At 47.2% G+C, this 14,023-nt stretch overlaps 1 protein-coding gene across 15 annotated transcripts in view; it reads right to left on the bottom strand.

Annotated features, from left to right (window-relative positions):
- EPB41 (erythrocyte membrane protein band 4.1) overlaps positions 1–14,023 on the bottom strand; it is a 72,852-nt gene that overhangs the window by 48,821 nt on the left and 10,008 nt on the right. For 3 of the 15 annotated variants that reach the window (XM_054517248.1, XM_054517249.1, XM_054517251.1), the window contains exon 1: positions 7,405–7,466. The exons of 1 other annotated variant lie outside the window; for it this stretch is intronic. The gene's annotated coding sequence lies outside the window, so the exon portion shown is untranslated. Of the gene's footprint in view, positions 1–7,404; positions 7,470–14,023 lie in introns of those variants that run through there. 11 more of the 15 variants (XM_054517246.1, XM_054517247.1, XM_054517250.1 and 8 more) reach the window with 7 other exon arrangements.

The following is a 14,023-nucleotide window of genomic DNA, read 5'->3' as shown; positions in this document are numbered from 1 at the left end:
TTGTTGCTGCTTTCACTGAGCAAATAGCATATAATCCAATATGCCTCAATCCACCAGCCCGAGCCTCAGTGTATAAATATTTGCTCAAAATACACACTTAAAATTAAGAAACATTTCAAGATGTCATCCTCCTATGTATTACTGCATTCATCAACTTCAATTTAACTCATCCTGACTGCTACAAGAACCAGAGTGCTTGAAGGAGAAAAGCCCTTCCAGCTCTTCAAAGGACTTTCCCCTTGCATTTAATGCAAACATTTCATATTATTTCTAACACCATGGTAAAATCAGCACAGCATCACAGACCTTCCCTGAATTTGCTTCTGCAGCAACACAAATTTCCTGAGGTTCAGGATTTGGTCTGGGGTTTTTTCACTTGGACTCAGCCCCAACAGCCAGTCCTGGGGATGAGCCACAGGGCTCATTTTAGCATGGTCTCCTGCAGAAGCATTAGACAGAACTACTCTCCACTCACAATCTCCCCTCTGTGAGCTGCTCTGGGTATTTCCAAACCCAGTGGAGTGGCAGAGGCCACTGAAACAGCAGCTTCCAACCTGCACTGAAGAAACTGCTACAAGGCAGAGAGGGTGCCTGAACCCAGATGTGCCCGGATGTGTTTGCGATCACTTTGCAGATGGCAGCATATGTGTGACTTGTCCCTACAGCTCTTACTTCTGCTCCCTTTCCTCCTGCAATCCCTTGCCAGAGATGCTGCCGGCCCTGTTAGCAACCCCTGGCTCCTACTGCAGAGAACCCCAGCCACCACATAGCCAACTTCTGCTCTCGTCAGTTCTCTAAGAACTCCTGGAGATGCCACAAGGCAATGAAGAGGCCAGGGACCCATCTGTTCAGCCAAACACCCATAACCCCAAACCCACTATGCCAACACCAAGGGCAAAGCTCCCAATGCCCCAGCACACACAGAATGAAAGGCATGTTCTGCAAGCCTGTCCCATCACAATCACACACCAGCAGCCAGCTCCCTCAGGCACCAGTTGTTGCAGCAGCCTGCTTTGTTGTTGCTTCCCACTGTGTTTGTTTTGAATAAATACATTTGTACAAATCGTTATCAAAACGCACAACATTGGATGAGCTGCTCTTCAAACCAAAAAGGCAGAACCAAAGCTTTAGAGATGATGTCGGTGGGGAGGGCACAGCTGAGCAGCAGCTCTTACCGGCTGCAGGAAGCCCCAGGGACAGTCCACAAAGGAACATTTCCTCTGGATGTACTTTTTTCTCTTTAAACACCAACAACTTGGAACAAGATTTGTTGACTTGTTTACATTTCAAAGCCGCAGTCATGGACCTTTCCTGGTGCAGGAAGGTGGGTCTAGCTGGCAATGAGCAAACATCTCCTTGTCTTTCCTCCCTCCCCCGAGAACCACGCTGCAGCTCAGCCAGATCCCCTCGGCAGCGCTGGGGATGCAGAGAAGGAGCCCTATTTTTCTCAATAAACACTTCATAGCAGCCAGCACCAATAATTCACTGGGTACAGCAAACACCTTGCTGCAAGACCCGAGTGCACTGCTCCAATGTGTGGACTCCTGGCCAGCTCCCTCCCTTGGAAGTTTTATGCTCAGAAATTATTTCCCCTACATTCATTATCAAAAGCAGAGATTTGTAAGTAAGTAACACAACTGAGAGTTTGCCCATGGCAAGAGGGTGGAAGAAGATGGTCTTTAGACCTTCCAACCTAAGCCAGTCTGTAATTCTGTGATTATACAGAGAAGAAAAGGGCCTTTCCTGCAAGGAGTCAGGTGCCAAATAGTGTTTTGTTTCTAACCCAGCCCACAGCAGAGCAGACACAAAGAGCGAGGCTCCCGCTCCACTGCTCTTCAACCCATCCCTTGGAGAAAGCACTGCCCACAGCCAAACCACAACCAGGTTTTTCTTTAAATTAAATTTTCTTCCCTTGCTATTCCATAAGGCGATTCTGCTGAGCCAGCAGGTGCCTCAGGAGCTCCCTGGATGCTGGAGGAAGATGCTCTGCTATTGTATGAGCACTCAAGCAGTGCTGTTAACCTTCTGCTCTGAACTGCCACATTGTTGTAAATGCTTCATTTGGAGGGGCTTTCTTTGGTAGAGGCTGAAGGTTTGATGTCAGACAGCCTGTAAAAGGCAGGCTCTTCACAAGTCTGGCATGGAGAAGGTGTTAAACACTACGGAAATAAGCAAACTACAACAAAATTCAGGTATGATCCCAGAGAGAGATTTCAGAGTAATAATCTAATCAGAAAAGAGTACAAGTATGTATTTATATCTAAGGATTTTTAATCTGAAGAACATCCTCCAGATAAGGCGGCTTTGGCAACTGGAAGCACCCTGAAGAGAAAGATGTTAAACACTTCCACAGCAGAAAACAGGCTGAGTACACCTGCACCATGTGGTGACTTCCCATCCGCAACATCCCACCTCATCTGGACTGGAGCAGCCCCCAGGGGTGGACCTGGACCTCCTCAAGAATGTCAGTGCTTTGGTGATGAAGAGGGAGCTCCACAGATCTTCTCTCAAAAGGCATCAGAAACTCTGAACACCAAATGTCAAAGCAAAACAGTGCAGGGGCACCTCCTGAACCTGCTCTACCTGCAAAGACTCTACAGCCCCCTGATACTGGAGCCCCCCAACCTTAGTGCTTATCCTTCTTTCTGGCCAAGGGCACAGCTGTAGGAACACACAATATCTCCCTGGGCTTGGTGTAATTTGTACATACTCATCCCTCTTTCCTGCATTGAAATCCTTGAAACAAAACAGACTTAAAAGGTGCGCAAGTGCTCACTGCTCACCGTGCTCCCAACATACATGGTTCAATGATAAAATCGTGGAATGCTTTGGGTTAAAGGGACCTTAAACTCATCTCATTCCAGCCCCTTGGCACTGGCAGGGACACCTTTGACTAGACCAGGTCGCTTCAAGCCCTGTCCTCCCTGCACTAATTATCTAGTGAGCAGATGATGGTCAAATTCAGTTTCATCCCCACATGGCTCCATGGGTTCTGCTCTTGCAGACATCAGAAGACAAGCCCAATCTAAGCCAAACCATCCTCATTTTCCATGCTGCACAGACACACAGAGACTTATCTAAAAGATTTTAGAGTAGCTCAACACACTGCAACAGCTCCCTGTTGAGAAAGCCTTCAGTCCTCAAGAGAACGCTAAATCCCTCACTTACGGTGTCTGTGCTCTGGAAGGTTCTCATTAAGTGGTGACACCTGAGTTTCCTGGAAATGACAGTGCTGCTCATTTGGGCTGTTCCATGATGAGTTACAGAGGCTCAATGAAACAGGCAAGTTTAGATATGTCTGTCACCCTCTCCTACCTGTCAGCCTACTTCAGTCTCTTATTTAGGCACCCAGTAAGTTTAGTGATAGTAAACTGAACCTATGCTGAAGGAAGGAAGGGTTAATTAGAAATCAGGAAGAAATTCCTGCCTGTGAGGGTGGTGAGGCCCTGGCACAGGCTGCTCAGAGAAGCTGTGGCTGCCTCTGGATCCCTGGAAGTGTCCAAGGCCAGGTTGGATGGGGCTTGGAGCACTGGGACAGTGGAAGGTGCTCCTGCCCATGGCAGGGGGTGGGATGACATGGGCTTTAAGGTTCCTTCCAACTCAAACCAGCCTGTGATGCTGTGAAAAATCTAACTTATCCTTGTTTCCAAGCCTGGAAAAATGATTTATGGCTTATGTCATAACTTACTTAATTCCCAGTGGCTTAGTTTTTCAGAGAAAGAAGAAAAAGGACTGTCCATGGGGAAGGTTCAGTTCTTGGAAACACAAACTGTCTTGCAGAGATGCCTAACACCAGATAACGGGTGGGACAAACTGTCTTGACTTTCCTACGCAAAAATATGTGCCTTCACTGAACACTGCTGCTCCAGCAAGAGCTGGAGATAATGATAAGACAGAAATTTCTGCTAAAAATAGGCAAAAATCAAATAGTTTCAGCAACAGTGTGGTGGGTTTTTTTAAAATGCGTTCCTTCCCATGTCATAATGTGTGTGAAAAGCACATAATTCACCAGGGAAACTACACAGAATGCTGCTTGAAATAGAGAGCACAGCCTGAAAATTCCGTTTTGTCAAGACCTGGTGCACGTGCAACAAAGCTGTGGGTGGGAGAGGAGGAAACTGCAGCTGCCACCAGCACGACTCACTCCACCTGTGTGTGTTATGCATCCTACATGTGATTTTTACTACAGTAAGGAAAACATTGGATAGAGCTTGAAGCAACCTCATCTAGTGGAAGGTGTGGAATGTGATGGACTTTAAGGTCTCTACCAACTCAAACCAGTCTGGGATACTATGACCGTAGCAGAGAGCTGTTTGCTTGGGGATTTCAAACAAGGTAAGAAATTCAAATGCAATAAAATAAGCGTCTCAACAGAAATTCAAACAACTTTAAAATAATCTAAAGACTCAGAACCTTTCAGAATTTATTTAATACATTTCATTAGAGGAATAATTGGTGCTGACATTTTATAAACCCTCTTACAATTAACATGCCTCGTCTTTCTGTGCTGGTACTTTGGATCATGAACATAAAGGATGCTGTTGCTCAGCCTGACCTGGAGGGTAACAGGAGACTTCAGGAGCCTCACTGAATGGGGGAAAAATAAACCACCCAACACAACACAGATGGCACATTACAGCTGCCTGGATTTAATTCTCACCAGACCAGCCCTGGTAATCTACAGTATGTCAGCAGCACCGTGCCCCTCTCCCATCTCCTGCTATCGTACAGCTTTCCTATTTAAATGAGGGCAAAAATAGTAGCTCACCATCTGCTGAAAGCAAATCATTTATGTCAAATTGAAGACTGGGCTTATAAAATGACCTGACTAAATGGAGCAGTAAGTGCATTACAACCAAAGGGAGCTGAGAGCTCCTCCTCCGTATCCTCAAAAATCCTCCTGGATGGTACAGAATTCCTTACATGGAAATTCATGGGCTTTGCTCATTGGTGAAGTGCTGAAATTTAAATGAAAACATGTACTTGTCACTGGGGCCTTGTCTACGGCAATGGGTTTGGAAAGGCTGCCCGTGTGGAACCTGTCTGGAAAACTCACTTGGAGCAGTTGGACCCAGAATAGAGACACAGAGAAGGCACGTGCACCAGACTGCCAGCAAAATCAAGCTGCTCATAGACCCTCTCTCCTCCCATTGCGACGCACTAGCTGGCAAAGAAGACTAAGAAAAGCATCAGTAAAATACAAGTGCTGTTTCCTATTCAGTAGCAAGCAGTAACTCTTGGGGCTCCCTTCCCCTCTGCAGCAGAGGCCAGAGCAGAAACAACATGGTTTGGTCTCAAACACACAGTGCCTGACAGGGCTGCTTCTTCAGAAACAAGTCTCCAAACCCTCCTGGAGGACACAGCAGCTCAGCCTGGCAGGCAGCAGTCACTCCAAAACCATCCTTTGCTGAAAAAGCCAGTATCTGCCCGACCTGGCGGAGAGAGGGAAGGATCCATCCAAGCCCATCCCCACCCTACGAGCAGCTCAGCCCCTGTGTGGTGCAGATAACATCCTGGGGCTGCTCCCTCCACCAGCCTCCCATGGAAACAGGGAGCACGGGCACCCAGCAGGCGCCAGAAATCTGTGCAAAGAAAAGCAGCAGGACGGTGCTTACAAAAGCACCATGAGCAAGCCACTCCATCACAGGGAGGCAATGGCAAGGACAGGCTCCGTCCCAGCAGGTCACTCTGTCACAGCCACTCCTGACTCTGCACTGAAGGAATACCCGCGGTGGCGATGACAGCACAGCAGAGATGACAATGCCACCGCTGCGAGTGACGATCGCTCTCCCCGCAGCAGCATTCCATCTTGTTAAAGCAACAGTTCAACAGAAATAAGCAATAGCCCTCCATCAGCTGAACAGGAGGATTTTTTCCATGAATTATTCATAAGGTGGTTTTTTTCCCCGACTGAACACAGATGTGTTTACTTACACTGTGCCTCATTTACACTCAAGGTTTAACATAACAAGGCTCATATTCTTTCCTTAGTTTCCCAAGAACGTGAGTAAAGCACTTTTTTGCTTTTGTTGCTCTCTCTTTGGTTGCTTCCAAACCAAAGCTATAATTAGAAGCCCCAAGGGCCCTGCACACTCCTTTGATAAAGAGCTGCTTACCAGATAAATACAACCCCTGCACACAGATACACACACACAAACAAACACAGAGGCACCTGCCAGGATGAACCATGGCTGCACCAAGAGCCAGAAGGATGCTTGATGCTAAAACCTCTTGACAGGCTCCATCACTGACTGTCCCAGTTCACACACCTGGGCTGTTCCTCCCCTGCGTGCCAGGGACATTGCACTTAAGCGCTTCATTTGTTACTTCACAGGTGAATGCAATTTGCAGTCACCCAAATGCCTCAAATTATCTGCGGCACCCTGGTACAACACCCCAAGTTCATTAAAAATAACCATGATCATGCAGTTATTCAGATGCTATTAGCACACATGAAATGCACAATATTTGAACTATCTGAGGGAACCACTTACAGGAAGGGCTGGGAGAACAAGCACTAGGCTTGTTCTCTGCCGAGCCCTCATGAAAGCTGGCTGAAAAAGCTGGATGAAAACATCCTCAACCCCAGCTTTCAGCTGGGCTTACTGCTTCAAAATTGCCATCAAATATCACAGAATCCTAGAATGGTTTGGGAGGGAAGGGACCCAAAAGCCTATCTTGTTACTCCCCCTGCCACGGGCAGAGACAGCTTCCACTACCCCAGAATGCTCCAAGCCCCATCCAGCCTGGCCTTGGAAATTTTCCAGGGATCCAGGGGCAGCCACAGCTTCTCTGGGCATCCCCCTGCTCCCAGCAGAGAATTTCTCCCCACTATCCCACCTAGTCCTGCCCTGAGGTCACTCCTCTTTATTCTCTCACTATCTGCCTGTGTAAAAAAGTCCCTCTGTTTAAGTCAATCTCCCTCTGTTTTATAAGCCCTTTTAGGCACTGGAAGGGGCTCTTAAGGTCTCCCTGGAGCTTTCTCCTCTCAAGTCCAAATACCCACAACTCCCTCAGCTTGTTAAGGATACTTAAGTTAGTCACTACACTACTCTAAGCTGATTTCAAGACCTTTTCTTCTTACAGCAACACTCCAAACATACTGAATGCAGAGGAAACATCATTCTCCCCCACAAGAGCCTGCAGTGAAAGAAATTCCCAGGACACGGTGCCTAACCCAGTGGTGCCTGGGTCTGCCCAGGGGTGCAGCAATGTAGTTTTGTGCTGTTTCAATGAGTTTTAAGAAGTTGTACCAGCTGCCAGGCTGAGTTGATTTACCTGGTTTGCTCTCACATGCTCACTGCTACCATCGAGCAGTGAAACAAGGGCTGCAAGGTAACTAAAATTACCATTACAGTAATTATCAGCCTGAACATTGCACTTTTAAAGATTAATGACCCTTACCTAGGAGTGCAGGAAGGCACTGGCCAGCTGCAGATTATTTACTAAATTCCTCAATTCTTAGTTTTCTGGCCAAGCCGCAGCCACTTACACCTGCAGAGCAACACAAGGGATGAAGAAGCTGGAGATCTCCTCAGCATCCACCAGCATAGAACAAGCCAGATCCAGCACAGACATGGATGACACAACTGGGACAGCAAAAGCTCCAAGGAGCCCAAGGGAATGAGTCAGTGAGCAGGGGGGCTGTGAAGCCGCATTTCGCTGGGTGGGTACAAACACTGCAGGTATCAGCACGCAGCAGCCTGTGCTGCTCCTGAGCTGGGGGAAGGTTTTGTTTCAGAAGACTCACCCTTTTCTGAAGTTTCCTCTTCTTTCAGGGCTCAGTAACATGCAACAGCACAGAGAAGGAGAAGAAATCCATTCCCACCACAAACCTTGAGCTGTAAACTCCCAGTATCACAGAAAGAACCCAACCTTCAACAACTTGAAAACTCACAAGATCAGGAAGCTTGGTTTTAGAGCTCACTAAGAGCTAATTGAGGACCCCCATCAAAAGCAGCAGCAAAAGCCCACTCCAAGCTGGCTGCAGCTCCCCAAGGCACATAGCAATGAGGAATACAAACTGGGATGCTGCTGACCTTGCCTTAAGACTGGGAACAGCAACATATCTTCTGCGGGCACCATGCACAGGACGGAGTTGAGGAGACACGGAGACACCTCCTCCAGAAAGCTACCCTCTTTTTTTTTCTCTTTTTAAAAAAATATTGCAGGTGATAGTTAAACTCTGCACCACTCCCAGGCGAAAAACACATGGGGACGATCCTACTGCACATCTGCAGACTCCTCTCTATGCCCAAGAAGAGCAGGCAAAGATCCAAATCCTGGGTGTAACCATGTTCCCAACAGACCAGGTCCACAGGCAACAGGCAAATAACCAGTCACTGAGCTGTTCCCCCAAACACTCAGAGCCAGGAATCAGAAGCTGTTTGTAAAGCCTCAAGGTACTGACTCCGTTTGATTGGACTAGCTCCAGTGCCACCCTGGAGCCAGAAGGATGTTGCCCCAATGAATGCAGCACCAGAAGAGCGCTGCATGTCCCAGGAACATGCTCGGACACTTCACACCACCTCCATAGGGATGGTTTTCCTCCCAGCTTTCTGCTCAAGATGCTCAGTGACCACAAAGTCACCCTTGACCCTTCAGTGGCTCCACAAGCCAGGCAGCAAAAGAGAAGAGGGTTCCTGGAAAATCACAGCGGGTTTTGTAACACCTCCCACACAGAAGATGTTCTCCAGAATCCCTCCAGGGATCTGCACCACAGGGCAGGCAATGCCCACCCTGAGTAAAAAAAACCAATGGGATATCAGTGCTTGGATTAATGAGACATCCTTGTTGGCAGTCCCCATCCCATAATAAAGTCAATCTCCTCTTAGCAAGGCTGGGGAGAAGCCCTCAGTGAGCACAGCTTCCTAGTATTTCCATTGCACAATGTTCTTCATCCTCTACTGGCACAATTTGGCTTGCAAAAGGCACCTCACAGATGCCTGGAGGTTCTGCCCTGTGTCCTGACACACATCCCACTTCTACTTTGACACAAGATCCCACAGCACCATCCAGAAAAGCCAAAGAGTTGGGGATGGGTACCAAGATGGTAGGAGACACCAGGACACCAAACTAACATGGGGTGACACAACTGTCAGCTTCCCAAGGCTGCACCCCAGCATGGCTGGCAGGGATGAAAATCCTCCCATCCCCACCAGGAACAGGAACCAAACAGAAAGGGAGTGTGAAGCAGCAATTAAATACCACCATGTACAGTCAGCAGTCAGTTATGGCATGTAGCAGAGCAGCTAAGTCCTGTCACCTCCCAGAGCTGCCCCTTTTGAGAGCACAGGGACTGCAGCAGAACTCCTCTCACCTCACTAAGATTTGGCCTCTGGCTGTTTCCACCAGTCTGTTTTTTCCATCCAGCAGTGGAATCAGGCAGCTTTAGTTTTTAATCCCCTTAATTAGGGGTGTGCAGCAGTCTTCATTCCTTAATTACATTCATTGACATATCTGATGCAACACATTTACAAACAACCATTTTCACTGAAGGTGGCTTTGAATCAAAATTGCTGTTGAATTCCCACACTGGCTCTGCAGTGTCACCAACGGGGAAAAGACACAACATGGTGTTCTGGATGCTTTAACAAGACACACAGCTTGGAAATGCTATTTTCATTAAATAGTCACCTCTTTCTTTGGCAGAGCAGATAAACCACAGGCAGTCTGAGGTTTTGGAATGGGAGCGCAGCTCTCAGAAGTTTACAGCAAAAAAGTGACCATTTCAAGCAATCCTCTCCAATACTGACCCACAGGATGGAGGGACAGCATTTCAGTACCTATCCTGATGATTTTGGTCCATCACCTTTCAGTAGCTCAGTTAAAGGCAGACAATGGGGATGCTCCATTTCAGCAGCTCAGCTGTCAGGAATCCCTTTGATCCTTTGGGACAGCAAACACTCAGTGAGCACTTTATCACCCCCACTTCTGCTGCAGAATGAAAATAATGATGCTGACACCTTCTGCCTGCCCGCAGAGCCATGGCAGCATTATCCCACAGGGAGCCTGTGCTCACTCCTGTTTTGAATTACTGCCCCAGATCCCATCCTGATGCATTAATGGCTCACCAGGGCACAGCAGCTGAGCTCCAGGCAGCAGCCTGGCCTATAAGCAGTAGGAAACAGTGAACAGGATAAAAACACCACCATGGGGGAAAAGGAAAGCACCGATTTAAAGAATAGGATGAATGATAAGATGGTATTGTGAGGGTTTTTTCACCACTGGAGACCCAAGTAAGGATCCATGCTGGTTCTGGCAGCACAGTCTGCTCAGCTCCAGCATCAGCCAGAGTTGCTGCAATTATTTGCATGGAGGAAATGTACACAAGCATTGCTTTCTTCAGACTACAGAAAGGAAAAGGAAGTTGTGTTCACCCTCAATACAGCAGGGAGGGGCCAGAAATACACTTTGCACCCACATTCAGGGGCTGTTTGCTCATATTTTTGGTTGCCACCCTCCTTTCTGTGCTGGATAGGTTGGTGTGAAGGCTGGTCGTGGGTTGTGACTTCACTGAACAAACACCAGCACGGCCATGCTCTACTGGCTCTCAAGAGGTATTTTCCACCTCCTCAACGCCCACCTTTGCCTCCCAGAACACCACAGCAGGGTTAGTGCTGAGTACCACAGTGGTGCTCTTGGATGGCCCTTGTGTTTCTGAACAAAACACCACAGTACCTTCTCCAGCCACACTTAATCCTGCTGATCCAAACACTGCTCCACCCAGAAGCTCCATGGACAACATGCACTAAAAGGATCTCTCCTACCCTCCTGTCTGGCTGTACCAGACCTGCTCTTTCTTCCACCACCCCCTGATTCCCTCCAACCTTCCCCCCACTTCCCAGGGGCTGTCCAGGATGCCTTTCCCCACCAACTCACACTTTTCTCCCCAGTCCTCTCCCTTTTATACTGTTAATACAGGATATTTTGTACTGTTAATACACACAACACTGAGAGAAGTTTAACACCCATGAGGGCATTAAAGGGCGTGTGGTTATGAAGTCAGGTGGGCATGGGCACTGGGGAAACTGGGGCAGCACCTGGAAGCTGTAAACCAGCTTTCTCCACTCCCACCAGTGCCAATGCAACCTGTCATGGCACAGCCAGGACAGTGCTGGCCACCAACCAGCTGAGAAGACAACAATAAACAGCTTCCAACTGTTTTAACATTGCAATATTTTAAAATAAATGAAGAGCCAATAAAGACAAAATATATTCTTTGGTAGGGATAATACATATGCAGGAAACAGCAGCTGGTTTAAATTTCTCCCTAATAAAATAAATTAGGGAGAATTGTACATGGGGGTAGTGGTGCTTTTTGGATAAGCTACTGGCCTTATATACACCATTTGGCATCCCATTTATACTTATTTTATGAGTTAGGTTTCAAAATAATCCTTATTCTGTTCGAAGTGTGTGCTTGTGTGCATACACACAAACCCCCGACAATATAATGGTGGTAGGAACAACCACATGGGTTCTTTTTGAAGAAGCTTGCTAATTTTTCCCTTCTTTATATTTAAATCCTTGTTGTGCAATTGCTTCATGCACAGATGAAGCCACACTGAGCCCAAGAGTGCTTCATCCAGCTGAAAGCTCCACAAACTCACAGGGACTCAGCGTAGCTCAGGTATTTATCAAGTATCAAAAGCAACAGCAAATTAAGACTAAGCCATATTATTCTCAGTATTTTCCAAAATACTGAGATCCAAAATCAATTGGTCTTGCCCAGTACTGAGGAATAAATGGAGAGCCTCAGCTAAAATTATGCTGCTAAAGGGCTGCAAATCCCACAGTCACAATTCCAGACAAGTGAGCCACTCTTTTCAATGTGCTGCTGACAGCAGGAGCCACACAACAATATTGCTGAAATCCACATTCATGCAGCACAAGGGAATAAAATGCCACACAGATCCTCTTTTCTGCAGGCTCTGGTGATACCATTGTTCGGGTTAAAACTGCCATGAGAAGACCCTTCAAATGAGGCCAGGGTGAAAGAGTGGAGAGAGCAAAAAGCATCAGTGAGCTCACCCAGGTGCCCCAGCCAAACCCACGCTTTGGTCCTCCAATAAATATATTCTTAAACACCTCCTTTGCACTTCCTTCAAGTTCCCTTTCTATACACACAATCTGAAGGTAAATAGTCACCTGTTCCCCTCTGAGATGAAAACAATGAACATACAAATGAGGTCTGAGTAGGTTGAGCTAGCTGGGAGGCACCTCCTTGCCAGTATAAGCTGTCAGCAGGGCAATACAGAAAATAAAAGCAGACTAATGAGAGCCCTTGCAAGTGGCAAGAAGTGTAGTTTAAGAGTAAACAGCAAAAACAAGACGGAAACAAATGCAATGAGCTGGTCTCTGGTTAGGACACCGGTGCACAGCCTGAGCTCACTCCAGCTCCCCAGCTAAACAAGCTGCAAAAGCTCTTTAGAAGTGAACTAGAACTCCAAAACACGAACATTTCATTCTCTCATTCCTAAGCATGGGAGATGTTTAAAAAGTATCTGCCTTACCAGGCTGTGTCCCCCGTTCAGCAACAAGGGAAGGAGAAGAGGACCTGCCCTGCCCTGCTCTGCAGGCTTTGGTTGACTGCCTGGGCTTCAAAGCGCCTGCGCTGAGCACGGACCTCACTGGCGTCACCGCCATGTGGATTTGCTGTTTCCCAGGTGTTTTACTTGCTGACATTACAACTGCAAGCCTGTTTGTTTTATTAAATTGTACTCCTACTCTTAAGCTACCATCCAATTACTGCTCCCAATTACTCGGCTCTTAAGAGCCAACATTAATTACAGAGTACCCTGTGAACAAGGCTGCTGTCTGCTTTACTGCACAGGGCTGAAGCATCCAGGACCAGTCTCTCCTCTGGGAGAAGAAAGAGAGATTCCTCTAGTGGTAGACTAACAGTCCTGAGCATGAAGGGCAGGTTTGGTGAAACAGACCATGAACATCACAGCCACAATGCCCAGATTTCAGCAGCCCTTTGGATCCCTCAAGTATCCACAGCAATAAATATCTGTTTTTCCCTATGGGATTCAACAAAACACAGCACCAGTTCAAGCCTGGGGATGTTAACCTAGAAATCTCTGGAATTAAAGGCACGCACCAGCACCAGCAGCCAGTGCTGTATAAATGCCCATGAGTTTTAAGCACCTTGGCAAAGCACTCAAAACCAGGAGGATGAGGAACCCAAACTCTATGGGAGAAATGCCTGTGTACCGCGGCCCTTCAAGCACAGGTAACTTTATAGCAAGAACTGTGCTGTTCAGGCATTAATAACAGCCCTGTGAGGTTAAGACCCAAAACAGCTCCCTGTGCAGAGCCTAGGGACACAGGAGTACAGTGTGAGCCCTCAGGAAGAGCACAGAATGCCTGTTTGCCTTCACACAGTGGCCTCTGCAGACAGCAGCATAACAAGCTATTGTGCAACTCACATTGCTCAGATTTAATAATCCCGTAAATTCTGGCCTCTTTTTTAGCTTTCTACAAATAGAACTTTATTGCACAATTCACTGCCACTTGCATGAAACAGTGATATGCCAGAAGGAAACAGCACTTTGCCATGATTATCTACTTATTTTTAATATTAGATTTTTTTTCTCAAAAATGTGTTTCCCTTTGCATGGCACAGTGCACTTTCAAAGTGTTCCACCAACAGCACTGCAGAACTCAGTCTTGACAACAGCAGGGAAGATCAGTGCTAGACATCCAAATACAAGAGGAAAGATAAAAAGGAGAGTAATTCTTCTCTGTGCTTCACTTCTGCTCCCAGACCTTGCCAAGCACAGCTTTAGAGAAAAATCCATGTTGGAGCACTGGGATGGGGAACACCATGGTGGCTTGAACTGCTCACACCAGGGACATGCCTGCCTGGGGCCACAGGGAACACGTCCCACATCTGGGACAGCATCAGTCTAGTACTGTGGTGCAGGAGAACATGCTTCTATAACCCACAACATATTTCATATTAAGAGCAGTAATTAAATCAATTAGTGGTCTCCCAGCAAGCTGCTACTTTACAGAA

Source organism: Molothrus ater, chromosome 24 (assembly GCF_012460135.2).
Source record: "Molothrus ater isolate BHLD 08-10-18 breed brown headed cowbird chromosome 24, BPBGC_Mater_1.1, whole genome shotgun sequence".
NCBI classification, from domain to species: domain Eukaryota; kingdom Metazoa; phylum Chordata; class Aves; order Passeriformes; family Icteridae; genus Molothrus; species Molothrus ater.
This window is presented reverse-complemented; position numbering and strand designations above follow the sequence as displayed.